This window comes from Ovis aries, chromosome 10, assembly GCF_016772045.2.
Source record: "Ovis aries strain OAR_USU_Benz2616 breed Rambouillet chromosome 10, ARS-UI_Ramb_v3.0, whole genome shotgun sequence".
In the NCBI taxonomy this organism is placed as follows: domain Eukaryota; kingdom Metazoa; phylum Chordata; class Mammalia; order Artiodactyla; family Bovidae; genus Ovis; species Ovis aries.
This window is the reverse complement of record NC_056063.1, coordinates 25,530,228-25,550,359: the sequence shown is the minus strand read 5'-3', so window position 1 is coordinate 25,550,359 and position 20,132 is coordinate 25,530,228. Positions and strand designations below refer to the sequence as shown.

The 20,132-nt window shown below is 37.4% G+C and overlaps 1 long non-coding RNA gene across 1 annotated transcript; it reads right to left on the bottom strand.

Moving 5' to 3' along the window:
• Nucleotides 1–7,567: 7,567 nt before the first annotated feature.
• On the bottom strand, nucleotides 7,568–19,515 carry LOC132657249 (uncharacterized). Its single transcript, XR_009595120.1, has 2 exons — nucleotides 16,476–19,515; nucleotides 7,568–7,781 (listed from the first exon to the last, which is right to left on the bottom strand). It is a non-coding gene; the product is annotated as an uncharacterized LOC132657249 (long non-coding RNA).
• Between the last annotated feature and the right edge of the window lie 617 nt (nucleotides 19,516–20,132).

The following is a 20,132-nucleotide window of genomic DNA, read 5'->3' as shown; positions in this document are numbered from 1 at the left end:
AAGGATAAAAAAAGAAAATAAATTTTTATGTACTATAATAACAAACTCAATCGATAATGTTTTAGAACTTAATCAAGAGAACAGTTTGCACATATTTAAAAATATGGAAATAAATGTCCCAAAGGTTGAAAATGTAAAATAACTGACCCAAGAATAGGAAGTTGGAAAATGAAGGACACAGAGAAATGATACAAGGAAGTTTTAGAGATTCTGGGATAATAAGTAAGGTGACTGTGATAGTCCTAGTTTTATGGGCGGTTTTCCCCCAGCATCCTGTCCAATTTAGCAATTTTTCTTGTGAAATCAATTAGCTCCATCTTCATTCTGCAGAGAAGACACTTAAGACAGGAAAGTTATGTAAACTTTCCTAAGTTAAACAGATTGTTAAAACATGCTCCCTTCTAGTACTCCACAAGGCACTCTCCCTCTTCACCTATTTCTGAATCATCACTTGGAGCCTACCTCATCTTCCTCTGTAGAGCTGGACAGTAAATTTGTGTAACAGAACACATTTTTGGCACTTTCAGTAGACTAAAACCCCATTTTTATAGTCTCGCCTATATTTTCCAATAATTAAAATCATATTTTATGTATGACTTTGCATCACTGTGTTAACTTTCTAACGTTAAGTCCTCTCATGATCTGTTTTGCAAACTCCATTGAAATCAAACAAAATGTATTGTGTGCCTGTCATATACTAGGTAATAAGCTAACTGGTGACAAATGATGAATAAGAGTGTTCATTATATTAAAGTGCTGGAGATAAAGTACACTGAAGTACGTCAGAATGGAGATATATGAGAAGAAATAATTTTAATATAAGATAGCAAATACTAACCAATGCAGAATATTTAACCATGTGCAAGAAGCACAGTCCGCTTATGCATTTCCCTTTAATTGTGAATTTTTTGGTATGACAAACAATACTGATACAGTAATTGTCCTTGTATATTTTCTGTGTGCAGGATTTTTCATTAGACTTGATTACCAGAAATACTAACATTAAGTCAATATAACATTGTCTTTCAAAAGAATTATATGAATTTATATTCCCAACTGCAGTGTATTAGAACTTCTTAAAGGAAAAGGAAAGTGAAGTCACTCAGTCGTGTCCAACTCTTTGCGACCCCATGGACTGGAGCCCACCAAGCTCCTCCGTCCATGGGATTCTCCAGGCAAGAATACTGGAGTGGGTTGCCATTTCTTTCTCCAGGGGATCTTCCCGACCCAGGGATCAAACCCAGATCTCCCGCATTGCAGGCAGACACGTTAACCTCTGAGCCACCAGGGAAGTTAAGAACTTCTTAACTTCAGCTCTATTAGCACTGAAAATTGTCTTTTTGAAAATCAGTTTATTTTATAGATGAAAAATGGTATCTAATTTTAGTTTACATTTAACGAATGGACAATAATAATATTACTCCTAATTTTGCTAGTTTTGGCTACTGGTAAAGCAACAACATTTTTGAAAGTCCATATTTACAGTCTACAGATACACAACCTATAAGACACAATTAACATATATTTTCAGAAGCCATTTTTGGGTCTGATAATGGACAGGGATGCAGAGAAATAGATAAAAACAATAGAATGGGAAAGACTATAAATCTCTTCAAGAAAATCAGAAATACCAAGGGAATATTTCATGCAAAGATGGGCTCAATAAAGGGCAGAAATGGTATGGACCTAACAGAAGCAGAATATATTAAGAAGAAATGGCAAGAATATACAGAAGAACTATACAAAAAAGATCTTAATGACCCAGATAACCATGATGGTGTGATCACTCACCTAGAGCCAGACATTCTGGAGTGTGAAGTCAAGTGGACCTTAAGAAGCATTTCTATCAACAAAGTTAGTGGAGGTGATGGAATTACAGCTGAGCTCTTTCAAAGCCTAAAAGATGATGTTGTTAAAGTGCTGCACTCAATATGCCAGCAAATTTGGAAAACTCAGCAGTGCCCACAGGACTGGAAAAGGTCAGTTTTCATTCCAATCCCAAAGAAAGGCAATGCCAAGGAGTGCTCAAACTACCACACAATTGCACTCATCTCACATGCTAGCAAAGTAATGCTGAAAATTCTCTAAACCAGGCTTCAACAGAAAATGAACTGTGAACTTCAAGATGTTCAAGCTGGATTTAGAAAGGCCAGAGGAACCAGAAATCAAACTGCCAACATCCATTGGATCATCGAAAAAGCAAGAGAATACCAGAAAAAACATCTATTTCTGCTTTATTGACTACGCCAAAGCCTTTGACTGTGTGGATCACAACAAACTGTGGACAATTCTGAAAGAGATGGGAATACCAGACCACCTGACTTGCCTCCTGAGAAATCTGCATGCAGGTCAAGAAGCAACAGTTAGAACTGGATATGGAACAACAGACTGGTTCCAAATTGGGAAAGGAGTAGGTCAAGGCTGTATATTGTCACCCTGCTTATTTAACTTCTATGCAGAGTACATCATGAGAAATGCCAGGCTGCATGAAGCACAAGCTGAAATCAGTATGGCTGGGAGAAATATCAATAACCTCAGATATGCAGATGACATCACCCTTATGGCAGAAAGCGAAGAAGAACTAAAGAGCCTCTTGATGAAAGTGAAAGAGGAGAGTGAAAAAGTTGACTTAAAACTCAACATTCAGAAAACTAAGATCATGGCATCCAGTTCCATCACTTCATGGCAGATAGATGGGGAAACAATGGAAACAGTGACAGACTATTTTTGGGGGCTCCATATCACTGCAGATGGTGCCTGCAGCCATGAAATTAAAAGATGCTTGCTCCTTGGAAGAAAAGCTATGATCAATCTACATAGCATATTAAAATTAGCAGAGACATTACTTTGGCAACAAAGGTCCATCTGGTCAAAGCTATGATTTTTCCAGTAGTCGTGTATGGATGTGAGAGCTGGACTATAAAGAAAGCTGAGCATCAAAGAACTGATGATTTTGAACTGTGGTGTTGGAAAAGACTCTTGATAGTCCCTTGGACTGCAAGGAGATCCAATCAGGCCATCCTAAAGGAAATCACTCCTGAATATTCATTGAAAGAACTGATGCTAATGCTGAAACTCCAATACTTTGGCCACCTGATGTGAAGAACTAAGTCAATGGAAAAGACCCTGATGCTGGGCAAGACTGAAGGCAGGAGGAAAAGGAGATGACAGACGATGGGATGGTTGAATGGCATCACCAACTTGATGGAAATGAGTTTGAGTAAGCTCCGGGAGTTGGTGATGGACAGAGAAGCCTGGCAAGCTGCAGTCCACGGGGTTGCAAAGAGTCGGACATGACTGAGCGACTGAACTGAACTGAAATGAACTGACTGAATGGACAGGGAATCAGAGTATCTTAGCAGAAGGGATACTGCTGCTGCTGCTGCTGCTAAGTCGCTTCAGTCGTTTCTGACTCTGTGCAGCCCCAGAGATGACAGCCCACCAGGCTACCCCGTCCCTAGGATTCTCCAGGCAAGAACACTGGAGTGGGTTGTCATTTCCTTCTCCAATGCATGGAAGTGAAGTCGCTCGGTCGTGTCCGACTCTTTGCGACCCCATGGACTGCAGCCTTCCAAGGCTCCTCTGTCCATGGGATTTGCCAGGCAATACTGGCAGTCATCAAATTCACCCAACTGCAGAGTCCTTTCTGTAACATCCCTGACAAAGGGACACCTAGCCACTGCATGAACAATTTCAATGACGATAATAAACTCACTGTTGGGTAGCTCTCTGGATAGTAACACACTCTCTGTAATTGATATAGAAACATGAAATTGCTTTATAATGTTAAAAGGATGCTCTATAAATTCAAGATTTTTTTCTAATTCATAAGTTGGATTAATATGTTAACTTGTTTTAAAAATAGTGTTCTACTGTCAAAACAGTATGATCTTGCATTTAAATACACCTTTATTATTTAAATGTTAGTCACTCAGTTGTGTCCAACTCTTTGCAACCCCATGGACTATAGCCCTCCAGGCTTCTCTGGCCACGGAATTCTCCAGGCAAGAGTACTGCAATGGGTAGCCATTCCTTTCTCCAAGGGATCTTCTCGACCCAAAGATTATACTCAGGTGTCTTGCACTGCAAGCAGATCTTTACTGTCTGAGCCATGGGAAGTCCTATATTATATTTTAAAGATACTTTCATATCTCAATCACACAGTGATTTTAATAGCAGCTTTTAGTATTCTGGTATGCTTACTCTCTTTAAATACCAAAATTGCAGTATCTTTGTTGTCACAGTCTATTATTCTGCTATTTAAAAATAAAAAATCTGTATATTATTTATACATTGAAATAACTGTTATTCAATTACTCAATTTATCCAAGAAATGACATGTTATATACGGTCTAGACAGGCCCTCACTTGGTACACAAAGCAAAAAGTGTTAAGCTTCTGTTGCAAGACATAATTCTTAGTCCAAAATAATTTCTTCTGCAGTGGATTATGACCATCACAATACTAAAATTGATATAGGTAACTTCACATTGGAATCTCCAGCTATACATGATAAAACTAACAAAGATGATGAAAACCAGAAAATGTCTTTGAAACAAAACCTATATAGCTCTTTATAAATTAGGGGGGAAAAAACCTAACCCTAGTCAAATGTCAAAAGATGCTTTATTAATATTTCTACAAGGTTATCAAACAAGATAGGATTATTCAAAAGAAGTCAAGGAAATACTGGAAAGTAGTATATAAGCTTCATTGTCTTTCTGACTAGTGTAATATCTGAAAGAGCTTATTCGTTCGAAAATTATGGTAAAATATACTCTTGACTCAGCAATGGCACTAATGACAATGCATTTTAATGTTTGCTGCTGCTGCTGAGTCACTTCAGTCGTGTCCGACTCTGTGCGACCCCACAGACGGCAGCCCACCAGATTCCCCCGTCCCTGGGATTCTCCAGACAAGAGTACTGGAGTGGGTTGCCATTTCCTTCTCCAGTACATGAAAGTGAAAAGTGAAAATGAAGTCACTCAGTCGTGTCCGATTCTTATCGACCCCATTTTAATGTTTATGATTATATTTTCTAAGATCAAATAAAATCCTATTAAAATTCATCTGCCAATTTATATTAAAAGGTTAACATATGTTTAATTGTTTTTAATAATAGTTTTATTAAAGTATAAATAACACTACATGCAATTCACACATGTAAAGTGCTTCCAGTTTTTACTTCATTCATGAAGTTGTACAACCATCACCATGATTAATTTAGAACATCTGCATCAGCCACCAAAGAAACCCTATACACATTAGCAGTTCTTCTCCATTATCCACCCTCCCCTTCAGCTGATGCTGAAGCCCCATCAGCCTTCAGCAACTTACTAATCTACTGTCTGTCCATACAGATTTGTCTATTCTGGACATTTCATATAAATGGAATCATATAATATGTGATCTCTCGTGACTGGCTTTGTTCACTCAGGATAATGTTTTCAAGGTCCATCCATGTTGTACTTCATTCCTTTTACTGCTGAATACTATTCCATTCTTTGGATATACCAGAATCTATTTATTCATTCATCGGCTGATGGATATTTATTATGTAGAAGAGTGCTATAAATACTTGTGTACACACTTGTATGTGCACCTTGGTTTTCATTTGTCTGGGGTGTATCCAGAGGAGTAGAAATGCTGGGTGACATGGTAACTCTATCTTTAACCTTCTGAGGAACTGACAGACTCTTTTCAGAGCAGTGGTGCAGTTTTACATCCCCATGAGGGGATGTAATTTTTTTTAATGCCTTAAAAGAACACTTCTCATACTCTTGTTCTATTTCCACTCTAGACTTGAGTACTATGAACACTTGGCCAGTGTGTGAGGGTTCCAGTTCCTCCACATCCTCATTATTACTCATTATATCTGTCTTTTTAATTACAGCAACATTTTTTTTTATAAATGGTACTTTTTAACATTTTGTGATACATTTATAGGTGCTAAAATTTTTGAAATAAACATTGTTTACTGATATTTTGCTTCAGGAATTGTGACCACTTCAAAAAAACATCAATACTGATATTAATACATACTTCAATATTAAATAAAGACCCCAAAGTATAAATTTTATACTGATTATTTCAGTAAATAATTGCAACTTTGTATAAAGCTTCACATTGACAAATTATCTTCAGAGCTCAGAATTAAGTATAACTTTTTCTCAACTTGTTTTTCCCTTCCATTAAAAAAAAAAAAGAGAGAGAGGTGTGTAATTCACTCTTTCTTTGTGCTGATTACTAGGAAGCTTAAAATAGAGCTTTTTCTTAGTTGGGAATCTAGCAAAACTAACTTTTATTTTTGTCTTTCATCTTATGGGTCTTGTTTCAATTTATAGATATATCTCTATATTTAGTAAAAGGTAACACAATCCTTTTTAGAAATAGTGTATACAGAAGTAAATAAATAAATATGTAGTATCTAGTAATTATTTAATAAAATGAGTCATGGTACCTGATATATCTGTAGCTAGCTTAAACACGGGTGAAAATATTTCCAGATGGTTTCTATTTGGAATAATTTACAGGAAGTTACTTTATGTTTCCCTGCATTACTTTTTAAAGTCACATAGAATAATTATTTGTCTATATGAAATGTATGTATTCTAATTTAAAGAAAGTGAATATCTATAAATAGAGAAAAGCATTCGGCATCCATTATTGGTGATACTGAATATAATTTAGGTTTTGGTACCAGATATAAGGTAAGAATACCAGAAACTATACTTACCTCTGAATGATTTCTATAAAATCCAATAATTTAACTTATTAAGCAGGGGGAATAAATCATATGTATCTTCCAGACATAGGTGACAGTAAGAAAACAATCTAAATATAAATAAGAAAATTCGTAAATTTTTTTAATGCCTTAAAAGAACACTTCTCATACCCTGTTCTATTTCCACTCTAGACTTGAGTATTGTGAACACTTGGCCAAAGTATGGCCCGAAGAACTAGGCCATCCCCATAAATTAATACACGTTATAGAATGACTTAAACTGCCATGTGTTAAGTGGCAGGATTTGCAGTTGAATAAGTACTGGCTTTCTAGAATGATAAGAAACCTTAGAAATTGTATAGTTTGCTTCAGTTACAGATGTGGGAAATGAAGATGAGGTGAAAGAATTTGCCCCAGATCTCTTAAGCTCACAGCAGGGTGGTAACTATACCCAAGCTGATTCCTAATTGAAGGCTATTTCCACAACACCATGATAGTTCAAATTAAAGTTTAAAATGTATTTTAAATGTATTTGATTTCCAGCTTTGTTTAAACCTTGAGTTTTAAAAAGCTGAACATGATATAGCCTAAAATAGCAAAAACGTTCTGATGAACTCACATTTTCAGCTAACAGCTAACTAGAATCCAAATAAAATAGCAATGTTACTATCAGAACAGATCATGAGTATATCATTAAAAGCAAGTGTAATGATGCCAACCTTAAGGCTTACTAGGATATTTTAAAAATCATAAGAATGCTATTAGATGGTTTATAGTCACCTGAGAAAATTACTTTCATACAGACAAAAGAACAAACTTCTAGAAGGAAAGCTAAAGATAAGATTGATAGCTCTTTCTTATTTATTTCATTCCCTGAAAAGTATGTGAAACATTAACTTCACAAGTTAAATATTAAAATGAAAAAAGGGAAGAAATATAAACTATCCAGTTCAGGAATCACAGATTGAGTTTTGAAAGACGGCTTGATCTTGAAATCTTTTTTACTGGTCCTCTCATGGCATTCATTGTCTTCTGATTCTCTGAATTATATCTTACCCTGAAATAAGATAAGCATTAATCATGATTTTTCAGTTACCATTGTGTGCAACAAAGACACTAGTATGTCACATGGGGAGAACTACCTAGTTCTCCTAGTTCCCCCAGCCCACAGTCCTTCATAGAGAAATCTCTCTATGCAGATTTTCTGTTTACTGTATAATCCTAAACAGCCATATGTTACAGCATATCATATCATCTTGTCAAGTTACAGAGACAACTCCTTCAAGGGCAAATAATCCAAAGGCCTAGAAGTAGCCCATAAGGTAGCCTAATGTGGAAAGTTTTGTCCAAAGAGGGATGAGATGGACCAATCTGATGCTTGTCTCTGGAAATGTGAGTTAAAGCTAAGAAAATACAATCCATGAGGTAGAGCATGGACAAGATGGAAATAAGAATCCATGAGTAAGCCAAAGATGTGTGACCTAAAATTACAATAAAACTGAAACTATGATATATACCAGAGTCTGTAATGTAAAAGTGTAGAAAGTAAAATTGGCAGTTGGTAATGAGAAGAAAAATGAAGTAGAGAATAAACTAGTGGTCCTATTATACTACAAATAATAATAGCAACATTCTTAGAGCTCATAATCAGAGTCAAGGACTGTTCTAAATTTTATTTATTTATTTACTCATTATCAACTTCACAAAATCTCTATGATACAGATACTATCATTAGCTCTGTTAGCTCTGACAGAAGACAGAAACAGGTTATACAGTAAGTAAGTAGATCTGGAATTTGAATCCATGAAGTCAAAGTTCAAAGTCTGTGCCTTTAATTACTATCCAATATGACAAACCACTAAAGTGATGATCCATGAATATATGCTGAGATCTTTAAGGCTTCTCTGAATTCAACTTCTAGTATCTATGGATCCAGTTTTATATTGGAATTCCTGTTCTTGGATTTCCACAAGACTGTCTTTCCCTCATTGACTTATATGTCTTTATAAGGACAACTTCCCCATGTGCTCACTTGATAAAGTAAGAGCCATCTTTAATTCCCTGCAGGTGCTTAAAAATATTTTACTCAGGGAGTAATGTCAGCTAAAATGACCGAATAGGGACCCCCCCAAAATAATTTCCTCCTTAAAAAAAAGAGACAATTTACAAAAAAAAAAAATGTTCAGAAGCAAGTTTTTAGAACTCTAGAAATTAACCAAAGGCTTGCAGCAATCTTGGAGAATTTAATGCATACACCCCCCCCCCCCACACACACACCCATGGCAAAATCCAGTAAGAATACTGAACTCTGTAGCTTTTTAACTTGCCCTACTCCACTCTTTCCTCAGCTCTGTGGTGAAATTCCTATGATGAAACTGACAAACTAATCCTAAAATGTATATGGAAAATAAAGGGACTCTGAACAACCAAAACAATCTTGAAAAAGATTAAAGTTAAAGGACTCACTCATTGATTTAAAAACTTTATGAAAAGTTACAGTCATCAAGACAGAATGGTACTGGCATAAGGACAGACTTACAGATCAGTGGAATAGATCTGAGAGCCTAGAAATAAATTTATATGTTTATGGCTAATTTTTAAAAGGATGCCAAGGCAATCAACTCAGTAAGAATAGTCTTTTCAGCAAATGATGCTAGAATAATTGAATAGATACATGCAAAAGACTAAAATTAGATATATTTCACATCCTCTACAAATATTAACTCAAAATGGATTGAAAAAGAGCTAACACTATAAAACTCTTAGATGAAAATATGTATAAATTTGTACGTTCTCAGATTAGGCAATGATTTATTAGATATGATATCTGAAACACAAGCAACTAAGAAAATAAATCCTAGGAAGCCAGTATCAATTGGACTTCATCAAAATCAAAACTGTCTTCTCAAAGAACATCATCAAGAATGGGAAAAAAAAAAACAATAAATAGGAGAAAATATCTGCAAATCATTTATCTGATTAGGTCCAATAACCAGAAATATAAAGAACTCTTATAATGCAACAAAAATAACACAAACAAGCTTTTTAAAATGGGCAAAGGACTTGAACAGCTATTTCTCCAAAAAAGATATACAAATGGCCAGCAAATATATGGGCACTAAATATCTAATGTGGGCCCCTGGAATCAACCTTCACAGCTCATTGCTGGAAGGACTGTTTCTGTGAAACTTCACTGGGGGAACTTTCAGAAGCTTGTGCCTGGTTCCCTCCAAACTTCACCTCACACCTCTTTCTTTTGATGGTTTTGCTTGTATTCTTTTACTGTAATAAATCTTAGCTGTGTGCACAAATAGATGCTGAGTCCTGTGAGTCGTTCTAGTGAACCACTGAACACAGGAGTCGTCTTGGGGTCCTCTCAACACAGAAGTACAGCATTTTTCAGAAGGAAGTCCTTTTCTACAATTTACTTAAATCCTTTAACTCCATTGTATTTCCATTGATTATTCATTATCTTGTATACTTCAAGTATTTATGATTACTCAAGGAAGAATAAATAATTCTTATCCATCTAGCCAAATACTGAACAGAACATTGCTATTCTATGAATTTCCACCAAAGAAACCCATTATACTACGTGCACTTTGAGTGCCTGTGTTTGAAAAGAATTCTGATCTATAGATAATTTATATCTTTGCTTATAATTTTAATACTGTTGTTATATATGAATATATTATCTGCATGAGATAAGGTTATAGAAGACAAGAATTGCCTGAGTAATTCTTCTGCACTTAGTACCGGACCAGAGAAAAGCATGTGTAGATATAACCTCCTAAACTCCTAAAATATTCCTCTGTTCTTTATTCATCCTAAATTATTTTTACTCACATACGAACACATAGTTTAAACTGCATTGATGCCTACATTTATTTCAGTGTCCATACTTGCTCACTAAAAGGTTCACTTCAGTTCAGTCACTCAGTCATGTCCGATTCTCTGTGACCCCATGGACTATAGCACTCCAGGCCTCCCTGTAGATGGCCAACTCCTGGAGTTTACCCAAACTCATGTCCATTGAGTCGGTGATGCCATTCAACCATCTCATCCTCTGTCATCCCCTTCTCCTCCCACCTTCAGTCTTTCCCAGCATCAGGGTCTTTTCTAATGAATCAGTTCTTTGCATCACGTGGCCAAAGTATTGGAGTTTCAGCTTCAACATCAGTCCATCCAATGAATGAATACTCAGGACTGATCTCCTTTAGGATGGACTGGTTGGATCTCTTTGCAGTCCAAGGGATTCTCAAGTCTTTTCCAACACCACAGTTCAAAAGCATCAATTCTTCTGCACTCAGGTTTCTTTATAGTCCAACTCTCACATCCATACATGACTACTGGAAAAACCATAGCCTTGACTAGATGGACCTTTGTTGGCAAAGTCATGTCTCTGCTTTTTGATATGCTGTGTAGGTTGGTCATAACTTTCCTTCCAAGGAGTAAGCGTCTTTTAATTTCATGGCTGCAGTCACCATCTGCAGTGATTTTGGAGCTCAAAAAAATAAAGTCTGCCACTGTTTCTACTGTTTCCCCATCTATTTGCCATGAAGTGATGGAACTGGAGGCCATGATCTTAGTTTTCTCAATGTTGAGTTTTAAGTCAACTTTTTCACTCTCCTCTTTCAGTTTCATCAAGAGCCTCTTTAGTTCTTCTTCACTTTCTGCCATAAGGATGGTGTCATCTGCATATCTTGACATTTATCCCGGCAATCTTGATTCCAGCTTCTGCTTCATCCAGCCCAACGTTTCTCATGATGTACCCTGTATATAAGTTAAATAAGCAGGATGACAATATACAGCCTTGACGTACTCCTTTTCCTATTTGGAACCCAGTCTGTTGTTCCATGTCCAGTTCTAACTGTTGCTTCCTGACCTGCATACAGATTCCTCAAGAGGGAGGTCAGGTGGTCTGGTATTCCCATCTCTTTCAGAATTGTCCACAGTTTGTGGTGATCCACACAGTCAAAGGCTTTGGCATAGTCAATAAAGCAGAAATAGATGTTTTCTGGAACTCTCTTGCTTTTTCCATGATCCATCGGATGTTGGCAATTTGATCTCTGGTTCTTCTGCCTTTTCTAAAACCAACTTGAACATCTGGAAGTTCATGGTTTGTGTTCTGTTGAAGCCTGGCTTGGAAAATTTTGAGCATTACTTTGCTAGCGTGTGAGATGAGTGCAATTGTGCAGGAGTTTGAGCATTCTTTGGCATTGCCTTTCTTTGGGATTGGAATGAAAACTGACCTTTTCCAGTCCTGTGGGCACTGCTGAGTTTTCCAAATTTGCTGGCATATTGAGTGCAGCACTTTTACAGCATCATCTTTTAAGATTCGAAATAGCTCAACTGGAATTCCATCATCTCCACTAGTTTTGTTCATAGTGATGCTTCCTAAGGCCCACTTGACTTCACATTCCAGGATGTCTGGTGAGTGATCACACTATCGTGATCATCTGGGTCGTGAAGATCTTTTTGGTACAGTACTTCTGTGTATTCTTGCCACCTCTTCTTAGTATTTTCTGCTTCTTTTAGGTCCATACCATTTCTGTCCTTTATCGAGCCCATCTTAGCATGAAATGTTCCCTTGGTATATCTAATTTCCTTGAAGAGATCGCTAGTCTTTCCCATTCTATTGTTTTCCTCTATTTCTTTGCACTGATCATTGAGGACGGCTTTCTTATCTCTCCTTGCTATTCTTTGGAACTCTGCATTTAAATGGGTATATCTTTCCTTTTCTCCTTTGTTTTTCTCTTCTCTTCTTTTCACAGCTATTTTTAAGACCTCCTCAAACAGCCATTTTGCTTTTTTGCATTTCTTTTTCTTGAGGATGGTCTTGATCCCTGTCTCCCATACAATGTCACGAACCTCCATCCATAGTTCATCAGTCACTCTATCAGGTCTAGTCCCTTAAATCTATTTCCCACTTTCCCTGTATAATAGTAAGGGATTTTATTTAGGTCATACCTGAATGGTCTAGTGGTTTTTCCTACTTTCTTCAATTTAAGTCTGAATTTGGCAATAAGGAGCTCACGACCTGAGCCACAGTCAGTTCCCAGTCTTGTTTTTGCTGACTGTATAGAGCTTCTCCATCTTTGACTGCAAAGAATATAATCAATCTGATTTCAGTGTTGACCATCTGGTGATGTCCATGTGTACAGTCTTCTCTTGTGTTGTTGGAAGAGGGTGTTTGCTATGACCAGTGCATTCTCTTGGCAAAACTCTATGAGCCTTTGCCCTGCTTCATTCTGTACTCCAGGGCCAAATTTGCCTGTTACCCCAGGTGTTTCTTGACTTCCTACTTTTGCATTCCAGTCCCCTATAATGAAAGGGGTATCTTTTGGGGGTGTTAGTTCTAAAAGGTCTTGTAGGTCTTCATAGAACCATTCAACTTCAGCTTCTTCAGCATTACTGGACAGGGCATAGACTTGGATTACCATGATACTGAATGGTTTGCCTTGGAAATGAACAGAGATCATTCTGTCATTTTTGAGATTGCATCCAAGTACTGCATTTCCGACTCTTTTGTTGACTATGAAGGCTACTCCATTTCATCTAAGGAATTCTCACCCACAGTAGTACAACTAAAAGGTTAAGGCAGATCATTAAATTGGATTTGTTGTTAATGGTGTAGTTCTAAGCTCTACTTGGGAACAGTATCATTTTAGCTTAGAAAATAATATCATGTTTGATGATGAACAATATTCCTGGAACCTACCAGATATATATAAATAGTAAATGGAGAATACAAACTTCTCTAAGTTATCTTACCATCTGCTATTTTACACTGTTGCTATAAAAGTTAAAGTTTCCAAAATATAATGGACACCTGTTTCGTGAGTACCATTCATATTTGAATGTAATTAATTAGAAAGGAAAGATCTAGACTTACATTTTCACTAGATTCTCTTTCATTTTATGCAGTTGATCCATCTGTTTCCTTTGAGAAACTTGGTAGGAGCCAGAGATCTGATATACAAATAGTCGAACATTTATCCTCTTATTTCTTGATTGCTTTCAGAGATAAGTGAAAGTGAAAGTGTGCAAGTGAAGTCACTCAGTCATGTCCGACTCTTTGCGACCCCATGGACTGTAGCCTACCAGGCTCCTCTGTCCATGGTATTTTCTAGCAACAGTACTGGAGTGGATTGGCATTTCCTTCTCCAGGGGATCTTCCCAACCCAGGGATTGAACGTGGGTCTCCTGCAATGTAAACAGACACTACCATCTGAGCCACCAGGGAAGTCCTAAGGAATAGTCAATTCTCAACTAACTCTTTCCTAACCAGGTATGGATACCGTATTTTAGATATAATGCTGTTGTACATTACAGTGTAAAAAAAATTTAATATGGACTAGAAACCAAAAAATTCATGTGACTCACTTTATTGTAATATTTGTTTTACTTTATTGTGATGGTCAGGAATCGAACCTGCAGTATCTCCTAGGTATGCCTGTATATCTTTTTTTCTCCTTTCTTTCTTGTACTGGTGTACAATACAGTGATTGACAATTTTTAGAGGTTATACTGCATTTTGGGGGCTTCTCTGGTGGCTCAGATGGTAAAGAACCTGCCTGCAATGCAAGAGACCTGGGTTTGATCCCTGGGTCAGGAAGATTCCCTGGAGAAGGGAATGGCAACCCACTCCAGTATTCTTGCCTGGAGAATTCCATGGACAGAGGAGCCGGGCAACCTACAGTCCATGGGGTTGCAAAGAGTCAGACACAACTGAATGACTAATACTTTCACTTCATTTTGCTTTATACTGTATAGTTACTATAAAATATTGGCTAGATTGCCTGTATATTCTTAAAAAGCAATGTCCCTACTGTCCATATACCGTGTAAATTGGAAGAATCCTAAGATGTGGAAACTCAGTTTCAGCCAAAACTGTGAAGCCAGCAGAAATATAAATAGCAGACTCAGCAAACAGCTCTAGTTATCTACTGAAGAATCAATTATTTATGTATTCAGCACGGAAAGAATGGCAAATCATTCATTGACCTTTCCAGTCACTATAGTATCCACATAGTCAGAACGATCTTGACTATAAAGATTAACAATTCACTCTGGAGTGAAAAATCCTTATTAACATTTATACAGGGAAACAGGATTAACATCTTCCTGGGAAGCTGTTAAAATAGGCTTTGATTGTATTTCAGTGATCCTGTATAATCAGAGTAGGAGTTATTCCACCCAAATGATTTTTTTTTTTTCAGATAAACAAAGCTAAAGGAGGATGGCTAAGGCAAGTAGAAATGCTGATGCCCATGTCACAGAGGGAGGGGCTAGGGAGATCAGAAAGAAAAACAGGAAAATAATATTCACTGTTTATTGGAATTTAGAACCAATTATGTGCCAGGCATTTCACTCAGCACTTTATATACATCATATCTCCAGACCCTCACAAATCCCCGGCAGGATACTCCAACTACTTCCCGTTTACAGAGGAGGAAAGAAATTGAGGCCCCCAAAGGTCACACCGCAGTAGGTACAAATCTGGGATTCGAGTCCAGTTTGCAGTGACTCCAAAGTCTGTGACCTCTCATCATATCATGGACTCATAAAGAAGAGGGCATTTTGCTACACCTTGAAGGAGGCAGAACTGGAATGTAGGCGAAACAGCATATTCTGAGAAGATAGAGTGTGTGGTCTGAGGAAGGGCCCCTGGATGCCGGTGCAGCAGGAGGAAGCAGGGCTTCTAGCCAAGCATCCAGGACTAAACAAGGTGGACTGACTGTCCATTTCATGGGTAAGAGACCATAATTTTGTCTCAATTTCTTACTTACCTTCATTGGCACTAGAAGTCCAAGCTTGCCTTTACCCCTCACCCTGACTTTCATTCTCAAGTTGTTCTGTGCATCCCATTCTCGATTCCAATTCCCAAAACTAACTCCCTTCCTTGCAGTCCCTTCATTGAGCCTCTGGAAACACCAAATCAGTGGTCAGCTGATTACTTTTATGTCAAAACCAGTCCTCAAGGTCCTCTACCTCAGTGTCTCATGTACCTGTGTCTTGAGGACACTGACCCTCTTTTTGGCTCTTCTTCCCTGGCTATCACTGCTGAAACTCTTCAGGGCTGTATCTCAGACTATCTCTTCACCCTGTGTATGCTCCCTGATGCATCTGATTCATTCACATGGGTCATTTACTATCTATATGCTAATAAGTTCTAAATCCATTGCTTCAATCCTGATCTTTTATTTTTTTCTCTTAGATTCATACATCCTACCCCTCTTTGGACACTTCCATTCAAATGATGCACATTGAAAACTGAATTTGCATCCTAACCTGAAAACATATATCAAAATAGTTAATAAGGATTAAATATCTAAATATCAAATACTAAGCCATATAAGTACTAAAGAGATGTGATGAATGTTATGAAATTCTGAGACAAAGATAGTCTTTTAAAATATGACATAAGAAGCCATAAATAAAAGATAGCTCTGACAACATCTAAACAAAAACTCTATATACCAACAACATCATAAATAAAATGGAAAAGGAAATGAAAAACTGTGGAAAGTATGTGCAGTGTCTTTCATAATTCATTGATCACTTCCCTGTCCTGCCGCTTGTAAGTACACACTTTCTAGCAATAGCAGTAATGCCTTGACTTTCATGACAGAGGAGTGAGAGCTACTTGTTTGAATTCTAGTAATTACAAATCAAACTAAAGGAACAACTAAAGAAACAAGTACACAAAATATAATCTTAATTTGGGAAACATATATCTTATTTTTACCTTTTTATAAAAGTTATCATTTTCTTTTTCACCTTCCATATAAAGAAACTTGGTACTTTTTCTCCTTTAATTCCAACAGCTGCTTCTCTACTAAACCAAACCAATCAAAAAACCTAGAAAAGTGAAAAACATAATTTATAGTACCTCTTAAAAACTGAAGGTAAAGAAACAAAAGTTACCTGAGACATTTTAGCAAGGTGTGTACGGCGCTCATTGTTGGTCCTGTGGCAAGCTTATGTGAAAGATATAAAAGTAAAGAAACTGGTATCAAAGAAGATTTACAATACAGCAAGACCACTGCTAAGTTATGTCTTTATTTTTAAAAAATAGTATACAAAATAGTTTTGTAAGTATACTGGAAAATTATATAGTATGTTTTTAATAACATACCAAAAATCATGGCAGTTCCAAAGGGATTTCTTAGCATAGAATAAAAACAAACCTTTGACTCTTGTTCCAGTCTCAGTGCATAGTCTTTCACTTGATTTTCAAGATTCCTTTTTTCTCTAATTGTTTAAGTAACGCATTTAAGGATTTCTGAAAGTATAAACAGTATTTTTACATGCACTCACATTTTAAATAATATTAGGACCACCAATTTCTTTGTTGGCAAATTCCTTCTATTCCATATCATTCTGTGACTTCAAAAGTCTATAATACGTACCTTTTCAGCAATAATACATGTACTGTGCTAAATGCTTTCCACAGATTATTTAATCCTTATTACAGCCATGGAGATGACTAATAGATTCATTTTACTGTTGAGAAAACTGCATCTGATAGAGCTTAAATAACTTGCCCAAAGACACAGAGCTAGTAAATGGTAGAGCTAGAATCCAGGTAATCTGACTCCAAAGACAATACACACTAAATGATTACTATATGTGTGTATTCATACAATTGCTATCAGGGTAACTAAAGTACAGTGTTAGAACAGGCAGTAAGGGTTTTCCTGGTGGCTCAGTGGTAGAGAATCTGCCTGCAAATGCAGGAGACATGGGTTTGATCCCTGCTCTGGGAAGATCCCACGTGCCATGGAGCAGCTAAGCCTTTGTGCCACAACTACTGAGCCTGTGCTCGAGAACCCCGGATCCGCAACTGTGGAGCCCACGTGCCGCAGCTACTGAAGCCAGGGCCCTCAGGAGCCCATGCTCCACAACAACAGAAGCTCCCACTTGGTGCAGCTAGGGGAAGCCCACACAGCAATGAAGACCCAGGACAGCCATAAATAAATAAATAAAAAGAACAGGCAGTAAAGTTGATAATCAAGGGAACTGTGAAAATATGGCAGAGTAGAATAGTTCTGGAAACCACGACATCAACCCATCACCACAAATAGGTGAACAGCATAGAGGAGAAAAGGGTTAGCCAAGCACCAGAACAATAATGCATTACACAGATTGGGTTTAGAATGTTAATTCCTAAACTAATAACTGATCTTTCCCAATAACTCCCATTATTTCTCATATTCTGACACATTAAATTTAAAAATCTCCAAGTCGAATTCTACACAGCTCTTGCTGGTCATGATCTGGGTCACTGAATCTATTAAAAGAAACGTTCAAATAAAAATGGAAGCGGCTGATTTAAATCGCCACAAAGCAAAACTGCAAGTTACTTTAGAGCTCATACCCACCTCCTGAAATTCAGCTCATTCTCTAAAAACTTACTGATTTTCCCTTAGATACTTGCTGATAATTATTAGAAGTGTAAACAAATTGTATTAATGGGAATAATTAGGTCAGCTGTAACAGGACAAGTTCTAGCATCTAAAAATAGCAGTGATGCTGAAACAAATCCTTTGGAAGTGGCGATTCTCCACTGTTTGCTGACTACCTCTGTTAAACATGGTCAGTGGTGTTCCTCAGACAGCCATTACTTGTCTTCAAAACTTATGCACTGGTGTCCTAAGTGGTTTTCAACCCCCCACCCCTAAATACAGGCTTCCCTGGTGGCTCAGCGGCAAAGCATCCACCTGGATTGCAGGAGACTCGGGTTCGATCCCTGGATTGGAAGACCCCCTGGAGGAGGAAATGGCAGCCCACTCCAATAGTCCTGCCTGGAAAACCCCATGGACAGAGGAGCCTGGCGGGCTGCAGTCCATGGGGTCGCAAGAGATGGACACGACTGAGCATGCACACATACATACATGCCTCCAAACACAAACTTGCTCCAGAAGAAAATCAATGAAAGCCCTATCAGTAGAAGAGCATAAATGCACTGAGTTCTCTGTAGAAAATTAAACCCTTATGAAGTAAACCAATGTTCCAAAATAAGAGTTTTTGAAGGGACAATCAGGGAGTGATGGATGTAGTCCAAATTTTTGCTACATAGACCCTTGCTCCAAGGATTCCCAGCTTGGCTTTCTGTAGTAAGACGCTTCACTTACATAATTTGTTAATACATTTTTAGAGATGTAAATAGAATCTAATCATTTTTAATACTGAGTCAATGGAAAAAATGCACTTGAAATACTGAAAGAAATTAATTTACAAACAAACAAATGGAACACAAATTATTTTCATATTAATGAGATATGAATGAGATACGGTCCAAAACTCTAGAAGCTCATACAAGAAATGTAGATAGGAAATAGATAAATTCAAGAGCTGAAGCAAAATATCTGAGCAATTAATAAGAGGCAAGGTAAGATAACTGGGGAAGGTCCTGGTTAGAGAAGGCTTAGGATGCTAGGTTCAGGAGTCGAAACACCAGAGCTATCGAAAGTTATTAAAGAAGTGATATGATGAAAGCAGGGGTTTAGGAATATTAATCAAGTGGGTGTTTCTACAATAAAAGGATGATTTCTGTTATTTGTCAGTGTGGGTTTGCAGTTTTAATCTTTGAGGCTTAAATATTTTTCATCTGCTTTCTCTGTGTTAAGACTGTATCTTGGTGCTATTCCCATGATGATCTGATTCCTTTATGCAAAAAAAATATTCACCAAGTACCTCCTGTGTGTCAGGCATTGTGCGGGGGATTCCACAGTGAGACTGACAAACTCAGACCCTAACCTCATGAAGCTCAGAGTCTAATAGGGTGCCTAGAATGTGCTTTACACTGGTGAATGTTACACCCAAGCTTGAGGAGAATCTGTATTCTGCTGTAGTGGGATGGAACATTCTATAAATGTCAACAGATTGAGTTGACTGATAGTGCTATTCAGATAAGCTACTGAGTATCTTTATTGATTTTTCTGCCTTTTTGATTTATCAATTACTGACAGGGGGTGTTAAGTCTCCAACTTTCATAATAGATGCGCCTATACTTCCTCCAGTAATGCATCACAATTACCATTTAAGTGTTCCTATCAGTTTGTATACTAGGCTAAGCAGATCTCAATGCCTGTCTGGATTTGTCTGTTTATACAGATTTCAGGGTGGGAATTTGCTCTGCAAATTCAGTTTTTTAATGAGTAAAGAAGAGTCACTGATTTTCAGGTTACCCATCTTTGCTGCTGTTGTGGTGACAAGATCGATGACTTCCAAGCACTATACATAACTGGAACTGAAACCAGAAGCCACAAATTGGTCTTGACTCCCTTTTCTAGTCAGAATGGAGAGTATACTCTCCAAGCAGTGGCTGCACACCCTACACTGAAGGACTGCTAGTCTGCTCGAGCAGTGATACCACACCTGGCAAAACAGATGGGGCTAC